We start from the raw sequence: 14,778 nt of genomic DNA, 5'->3' as shown, positions 1-14,778 counted from the left end.
ACCGGTCTCCATATATAGATCTGCCAGTCATGTGTGGAGAAATGATGATTAAATTAGTAGTAACTGGTATAGCTAACAAGTAAGCGAATATAATGAGAGATGAGAAGAAAGGATAGAACATGTAGTTAGTAGTTATGAAATGGATAATGATCCAAAAAATGATCCCCCAAGAAAGAGACTGAGAAAGAGTATTCGGAGAGGAAGGGAAAAAAATTGGAAGAGAACATTTTCATGAAAAAAAAGGATAGGAGGATAGAATATCTGGGAGGAAAGCGTTACCAACAGTACCAAATGTAGAAGAGAGGTCAAGAAAAAAAAGCGTTGAGGAAAGGTCATCAAATTAGTCTATTAATAGATCATTAGTAACTCTGGAGAGTGCAGCTTCAGCCATATTGCATAGGGTTAAGAAGTGACAAAAAGGACTGAAGTAGAGGTTATGAGCATAGATTGTTTTTTCAAGAAGTTTGGATGAAAGGAAAAAGTAATAGAGGGTAATATTTTGAGGGAGTGGTAGGGCCTACTGCAGTTTTTTTTTTTTTTTCAGGATTAGAGAGAATTGGATATGTTTTTGGTAGCAGGGAATTAAACAGTAGAAAGGGAAATATTTTATATTGGCATGGGAAGGGACAATTTTGGGGACAATCTCCTGGAGAAGTCAAGAAGAGATAGATTAAGTGTAAGTTTAGAAAAGGACAACCTTGATGAAGAAAAAGATGAATCCTTTATCAGACTGTTGAATAGAGGAGGAGAATTGGGTGAATGCCTGGATTGGGTTAGAGGTATTAAGAACATTTCGAAAGTGGAAAAAGATGAAATTTCTCGAATTATTTAATAATCAGTACCATTATTCTGATAGGATGGAGGAAGAGTTCAGTATTATTATCCCTTTATGCTTTTTTTTTTCTTTTTGAGAATTTGTAAAGGGTTTATTTGCTATTATCATTAGTAAATGACTCAGTTCAATATTTTCTGAATATTTGACATGATAAACTAAAATCTGTGTAGGACATTTTTTTCTGTTGGTGTAAGTTAAAACCACATCTAAATGTATGCAATTCAACAATAGTCCCAGCTTGTTTCTTTCTGTTTTGATGCTCACTACTAATCATTCTGGACAAATTAGTTATTTAGACTCTTGAATGAGCAAAGTGATATATAAACAGTTGTACCAGCATCTGACAACATTAGCGTGGCCCTTTTAAAATTCTATCTATGTTCTTAGGTCAAACATTATGAATTTCTTTAATTTCCTTGTCTTTTAGAAATTCTTTTAGCCGACATTCAGAATTTAAGACATTTTCATAGTAACAAGAAGAAAGAAAAACCTTTCTGTTTGAAACAGAATTCTTTGTCTTCACTTGTCACATTTCACATTCCTTTTTTATATCATTGAATCATAATTTCTGATTCCATTAATATGCTTTACTTTATGATGGTGTGTCCAAGTCAAAATATAATTTTTAAATATTTCTGCTTTTTTTCTCTTATCCAAAAATATCATTTTAAAAAATGCTTTTCCTTTAATGTGGTGGGATGTTCCTTTAAATTCTGGATTGTGAATTTTATACCACCTCTTCCTCCTTCCACCATTACTTTGCCCTAAGTAATCTCTTCTTTTAATGGTCATTGGCATAAGAAGTGTATATTATTCAATTCTCTTATGCTCTTAAAGGAGCTTCAGTTCATATTAGTCTGCTCCTTTTAAAATGTTAATTGTTAAGCTCTCCATCTGGATGTTTCCCTTACATTTCAAGGAAATATTTAAAACCAGATTTCTTCTTAATTTAAGACTTTCAAGATTACTGTTGTAAGTGATGGCATTGTAGGGGGATCACTAAAGTATAAAGGTTTAGTTTATAGTAACTCTCAGGCACCTATGGACTTATCTAACCAAGCTACATTACATTCAAAGAACCATCTTAAGAAATGATGTGGGATTTTATTTTATTGACCCAGATATTCTATGAGTGTTGTAGTCATTCTTTTAGTTTACCAGCATCTCATCCACTTACTGACTGATGACTAATTCTCCCTGATTTCCCCAAACAACAGTGGAGGCAGCATTTTCATCATTATCGTCATTGTTAAGCAACAAGAACCACAAACCACCACCTTAATTACTCTAGGACCTGGCATTGAATGCATTTGTGACTTTGTACAAAAGTACCTTAGGATTTTTTTGATTGTAGAAAAAACATAATGAAGAGCTTTTAAAGTTTATGAGGGATGGCATATGACTAATTTATGTGACACCTGATGTGATCAAATATTTTATTTTGAAGTGAAGTATTAATTATCTATCTACATATAGATTTTTATCCTTGCTATCCCTAAAGTATAAACAGATACATTTTCTTAGTCATTGTGATTAAGGGAGAACGTTCTAAAAACTAGAATTATAAAATGATTTCCCCTTTTTATGGACAGACATATTTATAGTAAAATCATTTTTTTTTCTCCAGTGAAGGGTGGTGGTACATCTACTGTGCCACTTATTTAGTAATATAACAATGAGATATTATTAGGTTCTAGATGTTAATAAAATTAATTCTTAATTGTGTGCAAATACCTACTTAAAATTTTCGGTTTTGCCTTGATGGTTCCATGTGTTTATAAAAAAAGGTACCTTATGGGGCCTCAGGACCTGTTGGAGTCCCTGCCCATGAACTAAAGGAGATAAAATTAGGAGACGGTAAATTCTGGAATGAATGCATTGATGATGACCAGAATTGTGCCGCAATTAAAGCAATAGGATTCCCTGAGGACTATATTGAAGATCTTAAATACCATGAAGAAGACTATGATCAATCATCTGTAGCTCATGACCTCAAACTCCTGAAGCCTCCTAGGGATGAATGGTTGTTTTTTGATGAAGATTAAAGCCAGAGCACATATAGCCAGAGCACATATGTCAGGCCCCTTTAATCACCAGAAAGTTTGACTGAGAGGGTGAAGCCACCTGAGTAGCTCTGGAATTCTGAAGAAAAAAAAGTTCTTTCGGGTTTTTCAGTGAGACATGTGCAGGAGGGATCCAGTTCTCTTCAGGACTGGAGCTCCATATTGCCCACTAGGCCAGCCTTCTGTCTTTCAGCCTGACTTTCTGCTTCCAATTATCTTGAATTTTGTTGTCTGCCCTAAATCTAAGCATAATGAACTTTTGCAGTCAGCTACCTGCCCTGACCTCACCTACTAACTTTTCTCCCCCTCCTCTGCAACCCAACCTTGTTGTGATCCTTTATATTCAATAATTAAAGACAATTACCTTTCTGGCCTAGTTCCAGGCCAAAAGTATGTGCAGACAGATGAATATACCATACACACACACACACACACACACACACACACACACACACACATATATATGTGGCCAAGGACTTTGGGACAAAATTAGTTCAGGACTGCTTCTTACACCATAGACAAAGGTTATATTTGCTGATGGGTCACTCATTGACTCCAACCTAGTGTTGGATGTTATTGAAGCTTTCATCCATGATTTATGGTTGGCTCCTAAAGACCTGCAATACAAAGAAGTTACAAATTGCTGGACATAGTAATTATACCAGAGGATAGTTGCTGGGCTATTTTAAGAACTGGATTTTAATGAGCTATTCTGAATTGATCAATTTCAGGAAGGTTTTCTATAACTACCTTGAAAGAACACTTCTAAGTAGAGATTACGGAGACCATGCCTATCCTGATTAGCCATTGTCTAACATTTAATCAACCAATGACTTAGCTACAAGAAGATGGAAAAGCAAGATGATGCTCTGCATTTTCTAAGCTCATCAAGTTGAAGTCTTGGTTTCTACCATGATGGCACCCAATCAGGAATTAATGCTAATGTTTTTGAGACTTATCTGATTCCAAGTAAAACAAGCCAGAGCCTTGGAAATCCCTGGACATTTATAATCTATGCCAGAATTTGAGAAGCAGGTCCTTTGGGATCCCAGGAACAAAAGAGAATTACATATAATCTATTTCTCAGTCTCCTATTTAAACACTATATATGTTGAGCTTTTCCTCTCCAATAAAACATTTATAGACTATGAGGATAGCAAAAATGAGAAAGCACAGACAAAGAGTACACTAATATGCATATTAGTATGCAATGTGTGGTTGGACATTTCTTCTGGGTAGCTGTTAAAGTTAATCAGTACCTAAGAGCATAATAAGGAAAATAATAAGAAATACTCAAGATGATCTCAGTTCTAACAGCCTAACAGCTCCCTTATTTCATTTCTTTAAACTGCATTCAGTGATTTCTTCTGGTTTTCTATGAGAAAATCACAAAAATTAATAAATCTGTATTCTTTATGAGACATCTTTTTTTATTATTATTTTTGTACCTTTAGACTGGCTAAATTTTCTTCCTGTATAAAATAGAGTTGGCTCTTGCTAAAAGTGAGGAGACAGTAGTAAGTGGTTATCATTTATATTCAAGAAAGCAAATTCCAGTATGAAGTCTGAGGAAAGACTTTATGCTAATCTATTGATGGCCTCTACATCATTATAAACATGTATTAAGCATCTGCTTCTAGGTAGCAGTAGTCTAGGTGCTATGCAGCACAAGTAGATAATAATGCTAGCAATTTACAGATTTATTTAAGGTTTAAAAAGTGCTGTCTCTCATATGAAATTAGGCATAATCTCTTATTTCCAGGTTTTCCTTTATAGAACTATTTTTAAAAATTCCATTAAAACTATTATTAAATCACCAAATTAAGCTTATAAACGCATATGACTTAGAAAAAATTCAGAAAAATACAATAAGGCAATTAAGGCAATAAAAGTTTTTTTTTAATGCACTCATTCTCCATTATTCTAGCAGAGGGTTTATTAACCTGAAGCCTTTGACTTTAGGTTTTTTAAAATATTTTGATAAATGAAATTTAATACAATTGCTTTCCATATATTTTCTTTGATGTAATTAAGGACAATATTCTTAGAAGGGATCCATGGGCTTTACCAGACAACAGCCAAAGTGGGTTCTACCAGAGAAAAACTTTAAGAATCCTCAGATTAGTAGATATATGATTTATTTTATAAAAACATCCCCTGAATCTGTGAAAATCATCCTTCATCCATACCTCATCCTTGGCAATATGTGCCAATGTTCTCACACAGAAGGTCTTCCTCTAGTTCTTTTGACATTTTATAGCTTCTCATACTTTTGATTTATCTTTGTGTGGGTTAGTCCACTCTCTTTGCCTCAGTGATGGTACTCAATCAATCTTATCCCTACTTATCTTCACTAGGTTGTGGCAAAACAATCATGATTTCTGATATTTGCTGAATAGTATTCCACTGAGATAGGTATAGGTAGGAGTATCATCCAATTTTCAAACTTGGAAACATTGACATAAACAGAGAAATTGGTTAAAAGAGTCCACAGCAAGAATAATGCTAGGATTAGGGCCCAGACCAGCTTACTAGAATTTTTTTTCCTTTAATCATACTTTATGTGTGTGCTAGAACACATATTGTAGAGATAATGCACAGTTTAAAGTATCACATGATATTGATGAATTTGTCTTAAATTCTTTTTAAAAAAATTAACATAATTTTAGACAGCCCTTATATAACATAGAGCCATAAAAGAAAGAGGGGGAAAAGATTATTAGAAAACCTAACCAACATGTTAGCTGAGTCTAATAGTCTATGTAATGTTTCACACCTGTAGTTCCCTCACTCTGTAAATAGGGGGGGAGGTACAGTTTTTTTTTATCTATTTAGGGCCCTGCTTGGTTGTTATACTAACTGGTCAAAGGATCAATCAATGAACACTTATTAAACACCTCTTTTGTGTCAGACACTGTGTTCAGTGTTGGGGATAAAAATGCAAAGAATGAAACAATCATTTTCCTCAAGTAGCTTACCTTGTAATGGAAAGACAAATGCATATAAAGTATATATTAAATAAATACAAATAGAATAATACAAATAAATTCAAGGTAGTGTGAGAAAGAGGGTAAGAGCAGTTGAAGGCTGAGGGAATGAGGAAAGATGATATAGAAGGTGGTACCTTAGCCGCACCTTGAAAGAATAAAGACTTTCTGTGAGGCAGAGATGAGGAGAGGTGCATTCCAGGCACTGGGGGTAGCTAGTGCAAGGGTATGGAGCTAGAAAACAGGAAATGGAAGAGGAAGTGTTGGGTGTTTGGAGTTCAGAGAAAGGCAGTTGGGATTGCCCAAGTACAATTCTCATTTTAGAGGAGGTATGATGTCTCATAAGGTGGAAAAGATAGTCAAGGGCTAGCTAGGCTATAAGGAACGTCAGAAAATAAGCAGAGAATTTTTTCTTTAATCTAAGAGGAAGGAGGGCCCCCTGGAATTTATTAGTGTGGTAGAGTAATAAACTTAGAGTCAGAAGGAACTGGAATTGAATCTCACCTCTGATGTTTACTAGCTATATGCCCCTGCTAAAGTCAACTAATCCCTCTGGGCCTAAGTTTCTTCATCTCTAAAAGGAAGGGGTTAGACTTCATGAACTTTAAAGTCCTTTCGAGCCAGTAGTGTGCTGGTAAATGCTTATCAACCCAATCTCCTGAAAAACAAATGTAGTCATGATGCACTTTTACTATATATCTATAATTGAACATTTTTGTCTTCCTTTTATTACGTCTAACCTATTAAAAATCTATAAATCAAGCCCTGATTTGTAGGTTTGACAGTTACTGAAATATAAATGCTCACAATGAAAATTTAACAATATATCTGGTAAATAAAAACTATAATAAAAAAAAGAAAATTTAACAGAGAGATCAGAAGAGGTGCTGCAATATTGTAAGGAAAATAGTGAGGAAGTCTTAAACTCAAGAGGTAACTCTGGGTAGAGAAACTGGGCCAGAGGTGATAGATATATTGGAGATTAAAATGGCATGATTTGGCAATTGGTAATACAAATGGGATGATGGAAAGTGAGGACTTGAGGATTAGTGATGTTCATCTCAAATAGAAAGGGATCCTTGCCAGCCATCATATAGCCTTAGAAAATCACAAATGAACATTTCTTATGTTTTATTGTATTTTATTTATTATCCTAAACATTTCCTAATGACATTTTAATCTACTTATCATTGTACTCTGAAGTGCTGGCAGAAAATCTGACACTTCTGTTCAAGATTAGTCTAATGTTATAAAATTGAGGGATGGGAAAAAAAGGTGGTGCCATGGACAGAAATAAGGAAAATTTGAAGAAGTTTGGGGTTTGGAGGAAAGATAATGAATTCTGTTTGGGATAGTTTTAATTTGAGACATCTGGAGCATCCAAATTGGAAAGTCCAACAGACAATGACATGACGTTGAAACTTGAGATGGACTGGGGCTGGATTTATCCAAGGATGTTAATAAAGTGACCAAGAAAGAGGAGAGGACCTGGAAACAGCCTTGGAAAACACCCCTAATTGGAGGGCATATTATGAACAGTGAATCAGTAAAGGAAGCAGGGAAAGAGCAGTCTGATGAGTAGGGGGCAAATCAGGGAAGAATAGTGTCACAAAATTTGAGGGAGTAGAGAATATCCAACAAAGAGAAAGTGGTTAACAGTGTCAAATGAAGTAGACTAAGTATGCTGAGGACTAAGAAAAGGCCATCAAATTTGGTAATTAAAATCATTGGTACCTCTGGAGAGAACAATTTCTTTTGAATGATAGAGTTGGAAGTCGTATCACTACATCCCGTTAGAGATTTTTACAATATGTTGCTAACCTCTAGATGTTAATGAGTAATATGATAAATACTTAGTGTAATTTACTGGAGCACTCTCTAAATTTCCGCTGAGAATCATTTTTCCCCTTCTTTTTGCTGCAGTCTTTGAAAGTAGTCATATTCTTGAGATAGAGGAAAATAGTTTATCATCTGGATACTTTTTCTTCCATTTCTTAGGCCCAGATGTATATCAGTCAGGGATAGTAGATAAAACAGAAAATGAAAAAAATTGGGTTGGTTTTTGACAAATTAAGCAGTGGAAAAGCAGAGAAATAAATTTTTGGTCTTTCCCCAGCATTCTCTGAACAACACAGTAAACAGCCTTTATTTAATCAGTTTTAGAATCCAATCTCTCTGGAACTATTTTTAGTACTTACTGGCACTATATGCTTCTTCTGGGCAACAGTACTAGATTTATAGCTCTGGAAGTGCGGGGTTATTTAGTACCTCCTGATCAGCACCAAAGTGGTGTCTTACACATGCATATGTCAAAAATGTTAAAGGTTTAGTAAGGTGGCTCAGCTATTTCTTTCCTAGAACAATATATTTTAAAAGATAGCTTTTTATTTGATGAAACATATCTTTTTCTTTTTTTTCAAAATTTGAAATATTTCTCTTGAGAATTCAATATTCAACACAAGCTTTCTCCTCCTGGATTCTCCAAATCCCTACAAAGAACAAAGGTCTCAGAAGGCCTTATCATCTTACCTATTTTAGTAATTTTTGCCCCAGGCTTATCATTCCAAAGCTCATCTGTAAATCTGAACTCACGAAGGAGATTAAAAACGAACAAAAAAAAACTTGCATTATAAGAAATTATTTCACATTCCATAAATTTTCCTGACCCTTTGCTAGAAATGAGATCTATGTACTTCAGCTATCAGAAATCATAAATACTGCCATCAGCATGTGGAATCTATGTGAAAGATGGAGTTCTTATGGTCTAAAGAAAGATTTATTTTTCTTTTTAAGCCCATGTATGCATTTGAGTGAAGGATATAGGTACCTTTATTGGTTTTGTAAATGTGCTGTCCGCATATAAAAGTTAGTGTTTGTCAGCATGCTCTAGAAAAGCAAGATTAAATAGGTCAAATTCTACATGAATTAATCTATTTGGTGATATTAAGTTACTTAAAAGTCAACATTCATGCATGAAATGGTGGATGGTTTGAAACTAGTGGTTAACTGGGTACTTTATACCTGAAGTGTACTTCCCAGGAACACTTTGGCTAGTAAGCAGTGTCTGCCCCTATATGTTCTAGCAAGGACTTGCAAATTCTATTTATCACTGGATCTTAAAGTATGGATTGTAGTAGTCCTCATTTCCTTCCTCTTCTTCCCTCAAACGAGAGGATGAGTTATAAGAAACGCACATCTTTGCTAATCCTGATGTAGACCACTTGGTGGAGTCATGAGTTCGATTGCCTTTATAAGAGCTTCATTTAGAAAGGAGGATCAGCCTTGGGTAGCCATTCAATTCATTATATTCAACTGTCTTGGATACTCACCACAATTTTAATATATCTACAACTGTACTAGTACCTTTGTGCAAAATTTTCTCTTTTTTGCATAATTTTCCATTTTGCTGATAGACAATATTTATTCCAACCTCTTGGACAGTTTAAGTGATAAAATAGTAATTTACTTGAAAATATGTGTTTTGCTGCAGCTTTCCTGTCTACTCATAGGTTTTATAATCTGTACAATTTCACATATTTTTTTAAATTAAAGTAAAAAGCTAAAAAAAGACTTGTCTCAGTATAAAAAAGATCAATTGAATAACCTTCTATTAGTTGGCATATTTCTTTAAGAGTCATCATTCTCTGAAACAGAAGAAATTGTCCAAATCTGGCACTGGTAATTACTTTATCTGCTGTATATGAACATTTCAAAATCCTATTTTTCAAGTCAAGTGACTTTACATGATACAAATAACACATAGTAAACAGATAGTTTGTAGATTTACAAATTACATTTTCTTTCAGATGTAAAGGAAACAGAGACAGAAAGCCCATTTCAAGGTTTATGTGAAAACTGTTATTTACACAGTTCTTCTCCAAATATTGAATAATCATGAAACATATTGATAGTTTAACCTCACTAGGCCATGATTTTCTTGTCTATAAAATGAGGGAGATTAGATCAGGGCTTTTTAAACTTTTTCTACTTGTGATCCCTTTTCATCTGAAAAATTTTTACATGACACAGAGTATATAGGTATATAAATCAAACATTTACTGATAATAAATCATAATTTCATGACCCCCACATGAGGTCCTATATATGTGGTCACAAACCACAGTTTAAGACATTGAAAAATAAATCATCCCCAAAGCCTTTTCTAGTACAAATATTTTTTAAAAATTTTATTAAAGTAAATGTGCTTTTGGAGAGTATAGTCTGAACTCTAGCTGTAGATGAGTAGTTTAGTTAGAGTTGTTTAGTTTAAGAGCATTTATTGCTTCTTGAGCATAACTAAGTAGTATTTGCTACAGTGTTTCCCCCATATCCTCTCTTTTCCTTAGTAGAACATATTCTGTCCTCACTATTTCTTTAAAAATGTTTTTTTTTCTTTTTTTGTCTCAAGAGTAAATGAGGCAAGCAACTTTGTGGCAGACAATGTCATAATGTCTTTTTAGGAGGTGTTATCCTGAAGTAGGTTATGCTTAGATTTGCTCTTTCATATCTGTTTTTCTTGCCTTAGTATCCTTACTTATCACTGGGCCACTCTCCATGCTCTGGGCCTATCCCTTGCTTTGCTATCTTCCTCCAATTATCCCATCAAAACTCCATGGCTGGTCCCTTTTTGTCCCTGAGCTTATAGGGCAAGCTCATGTTCTTATAGGTTATTTCAAGCTTAAGTATGCCTTAATGGCCAGTAAAAGTTTAATGTGTTATCCACCTAACCTTTTCATTTTAATAACTTTTAATGTTTAACATAAATGAATGAATCAGTTGGAAATTTCAGACATCATGGCCATGGAGAAATTTTGGGGAGAGAGAAAGTCTAGCTAATAGGTCTATATCCATCTAGCTCTAAATATACCAGACCAGAAATATATCTGTATATTTCTGGGAATTTCAGTTGTATTCCTTGAAAATTCCAAGTGTAAATGTGTCTTTCATTGTAGCTACATAGTTTTGGTTGATGATATCAATCCGATATGAGAAGTTAGCCATCCTTTGGAATACCATAGAATTTTGACATGGCTGTAAATTGAATGGTTATCATTGACACTAGTTTAAAAAGGGGTCATCTGTTTGCAAATAATGCATAGACTATAATTGCAATTTGTTAAAATAACTAAAATTGGATTCTAGTTCACTTTTAAGTAGCTTAGGATTTGCTATAAGAACATGGTTACTTTTTCCATTAGTAGACATCTGTTGAAAGGAAAAAAAATGAAAAAAGGCAAGTTTTACACTAAATGACAATTTTTCCACATGTCTTAGTGATGCCATATGACAGACCAGATTGAGTATTAGGTTTTACATCTTGAAGATCTGAGTTCATCTCCTGTCTCTAGTACTTATTAGCTGGCTATGCATGGGCTAATCATTCTACATTCCTAAACTTCAGTTTCCTTATCTGTAAAACTGTGCTAAGTGATACTTCTAGGATGTCCTTAGTGAAGTGGTTGCAAGCCTTTAATGAAAAATACACCTACTCCTGGCAAAAGTCCCCAAAACTGAGACATAGACAGATTGAGATCTACATAGGTGGAGTAAGTCTGTGTGCCTAAATCACAGTTTCTTAAAACCTTGACCCAAAATTAGTTGTCCATATTATCAGATCACTGATATCTTGACTGAAAATTGACACAAAGTAGTCTCAGTATCAGGATAATCCTATAAGAACTAGGGATGCTAACCAATTTATTAATGTTTTTGAGAGTACATGGGTAAGTAGATCTCTAATAATGTTTTTTTCCCTTGCTGAGACAGTTGGGGTGAGGTGACTTTCCCAGGGTCACACAGCTAGGAAGTGTTAAGTGTCTGAGACTAGATTTGAACTCAGGTCCTATTGACTTCAGGGTTGGTGCTCTATCCACTACACCAGCTAAGGGCCACTAATGTCAATATAAGTGGATTTTTCACATTTAAAAATGTTAACTTTGCCTTTAGCTGACAGTTCAAAACTACTTTTAAATAAATATTTAGAAGAAATTTAGCAACACATATGAATGAGTAAAATGAAATACAGTCCCTAAGACTTCCCAAAAAAGGAAGTAAACTTAGAGCTGATGCTATGAGCAAATCTTGACACTTTTGAATTGATTGCCTTCTGTGCCTTAATTATATGGTTCCAGTTTTTGCCTCAAAACACAGTGCCAGGTTATAACCAAAGGCAAGATTTCTACTAGTTCTCTATCATTTTGCATTATCTCACACAGTGTCATCTTATGCCTGATTATCATACTTAGTTATTCAGCTTTGGGTAATTAATAATTAGTAACTTAATTTAAAATTAGTAAAATAATAATTAGTAAGAAATGTAACAGTTATTCTGATTAAAAACAGTATAAATCTGATGGAATAATCAGCAGTAGTAAAAAAAAAAGAGAGAGAGAGAGAGAGAGCTATTATATTGTCTTTACTGAAAATTTTTTTTAGGAAATTTTTCCAATCCTCACCTAATCTTACCTCAGAGGGGAACATTAGGATCTATGAGAGGAAGTTTCAGAGAGGTAGATTTAGGCTCCCTCTGAGAAGGAAAAACTTTTTAAAAAAGTGAAGACAATGGGTTTCTCTTCAATGGGATCCTTTAGATGAAATGTAGAGGATCATGTGTCTGATGTTCCATAGAGGGGATTTCTGTTTAGGTGTAGGGCATCTCAGGTGACATATGAGATCCCAATCCTGGGATTGGGACTTTGCATTTTGTGTATTTATTCAATTGTATCATATAAACCCTCTTAAGGCTGTATGGGGCAGGTAGGTAGTTCTGCAGTATATAGAGTATTGGGCTTCATCTTCCTAAGTTCAAATCTAGCCTCACACTCTTACTAGCTTTGTAACCCTGGGCAAGTCATTTAATTGTGTTTGCTTGTTTCCTCACCTGTAAAATGAGCTGGAGAAGGAAATGGTCAACAACTCTAGCATCTTTGCCAAGAAAACCCCAAAAGTGTTTACAAACGGTTCTCATGGCTGAAAACAAACAATAGCCACAAAGTTTAAGTAGATTCATAGAGTTCTATGAAGAGAGCATAAAAACAAAAAAAAATTATGATAACTTAAAATGACAACTGAAACATTATTTTAGTGTTTTAGTGATGAAAATTCTAAAAATTCATTTTTCAATAGAATCTCTCAGTTTGGTAAATTTATCATTTGCCCTATATCAGGAATGCTCCTAAGGCAGATTTCTAAGCAGCATTTAAGGGGAAACCTTGCCTCCTGTTATTTATTGCATTTAAAGTTATGCTAATTGGAGATTAGTTTATATGTATAAAAATTTGTGTAGAGTGCTTATTTTACTTTATGAGGTAATGCCATAATAATCAATATACAACCTTTAGCTTGTATGCAAAATTCAAAAAGAGAAAGAAAGCAAAGCTGGGGGTTTTATGTTTGGGTAGCATCGCTTTTAGTTTCATAATAAATATCCAATACTTTCATCAGGGCATAAAAATGATTCTGTTTAAATGTTTAAAGCACAATTGAGTTCTATCACCTATTTGGAACTCTGTATTAATGCCACCAAAGAGCTACATATAGCAAGAGATTCAAGAAGGTGTGGACTACTGATGCATTGAAGAATACAGATAATGATATAGAAAATAATCAGAATAAAGTTAGCCATTCTAACACTTACTGAAGAATTCATGTCTCCATTTGAATTATCATCTTGCAGTATCTCATGTGAAATCCTGGCATAACAGTATTATGAATTAATCATAGATGAATTGTTTGTAGGATTAATTCACAAATTACAGATTAATATCTGGGTTTTGTTGCCATGTCAGGATTTGTCTTTTATTACCACAAATGAACACTGGAGAATTTTAAAAAATATTCAGAATAATAAATCACTCATTTCAAAAATCTCTCAAAGTGTCTTTCTCATCTCCTGTCTTCATTTCACACTTGGCCCATTGCAATCTTCAAAGTCAAATTCAGTCTCCTGTAAATAAGTGACCTTTTCTTATAACTTTTAAAATCATGACCCAGTAGGCATTGAGAGGGAATATTTACTGACCCAAGACATTTGACTTTTCAGAGCTCCTCCTTAGGATTCTTGTGCTTATTCTAAACTTGCTGCAAATTAAACTTTGTATGATTTATCCCTTTTACATTCTCCTCTATAGTCATTTTCTGCCCTCAATGCTTTCATTAGCATGATATTGTAAATAGAGTCAGCCTGTGACTTAGACCAAAGCGTCACTTCTGCCACATACTGGCTGACACACTTTTCTCCTACAGTTGGGTGTTTCAAAATTTGGCTTTGATATGCCTGTAGGTTTTCCTCAAAGGATCCCTTTTAGGTGATGATCAGTGGATTTTTTTCCACTTCTACTTTCTCTTCTTGTTCTAACACTTCAGGACAATTTCTTTAATTTGTGTATTATTGTATTGTTTCTGTGGAGCTTGCCTGGATGTGTTTACACTTAACACAGGTTAAACCTTGGTTCCTGGAATCTTTCTTTGGGACTTCTCAGGTTGTTCCAGGAAGACTCCCCATTATTCCCCCAATCTTTTTTTTTTTTTTTTTTTTTTTTGCTTTTTACTGGTCTTTGTTCACCGTGAGGTACTATTCTGTTTTGTTTGTGGAGGAACTGCTTGACCTCCTTTCCCATCTTTCTAGAATCCTCTTTATATATTTTATCCAGATTATGCGATGTACAGAATCAAGTAGATATATTGTGTTGTATCAAAGATTATATGTTTAAATAATCAGAAATGTACTCTGTGACTTTAGGAAAGATTTTTTGAAACATACCTGGGGGTTCTGGCTCTGATCCTACCACTAGCTAGCAAGTCATAAAATCTTTTCTTATGTGTAATCTGGAAGACTTGGACTTATGACATCAAAGAGCCTTTCCATGTTAAAAATTCTGTGGTGGTACCAGAT

At 34.3% G+C, this 14,778-nt stretch overlaps 1 protein-coding gene across 8 annotated transcripts in view; it reads left to right on the top strand.

The window, feature by feature from the left end:
• Nucleotides 1-14,778, top strand: part of LOC141548465 (protocadherin-11 X-linked-like) — a 571,918-nt gene that overhangs the window by 60,566 nt on the left and 496,574 nt on the right. The gene's annotated exons all lie outside the window — the stretch shown is intronic.

This window comes from Sminthopsis crassicaudata, chromosome X (assembly GCF_048593235.1).
Source record: "Sminthopsis crassicaudata isolate SCR6 chromosome X, ASM4859323v1, whole genome shotgun sequence".
NCBI classification, from domain to species: domain Eukaryota; kingdom Metazoa; phylum Chordata; class Mammalia; order Dasyuromorphia; family Dasyuridae; genus Sminthopsis; species Sminthopsis crassicaudata.
This window is presented reverse-complemented; position numbering and strand designations above follow the sequence as displayed.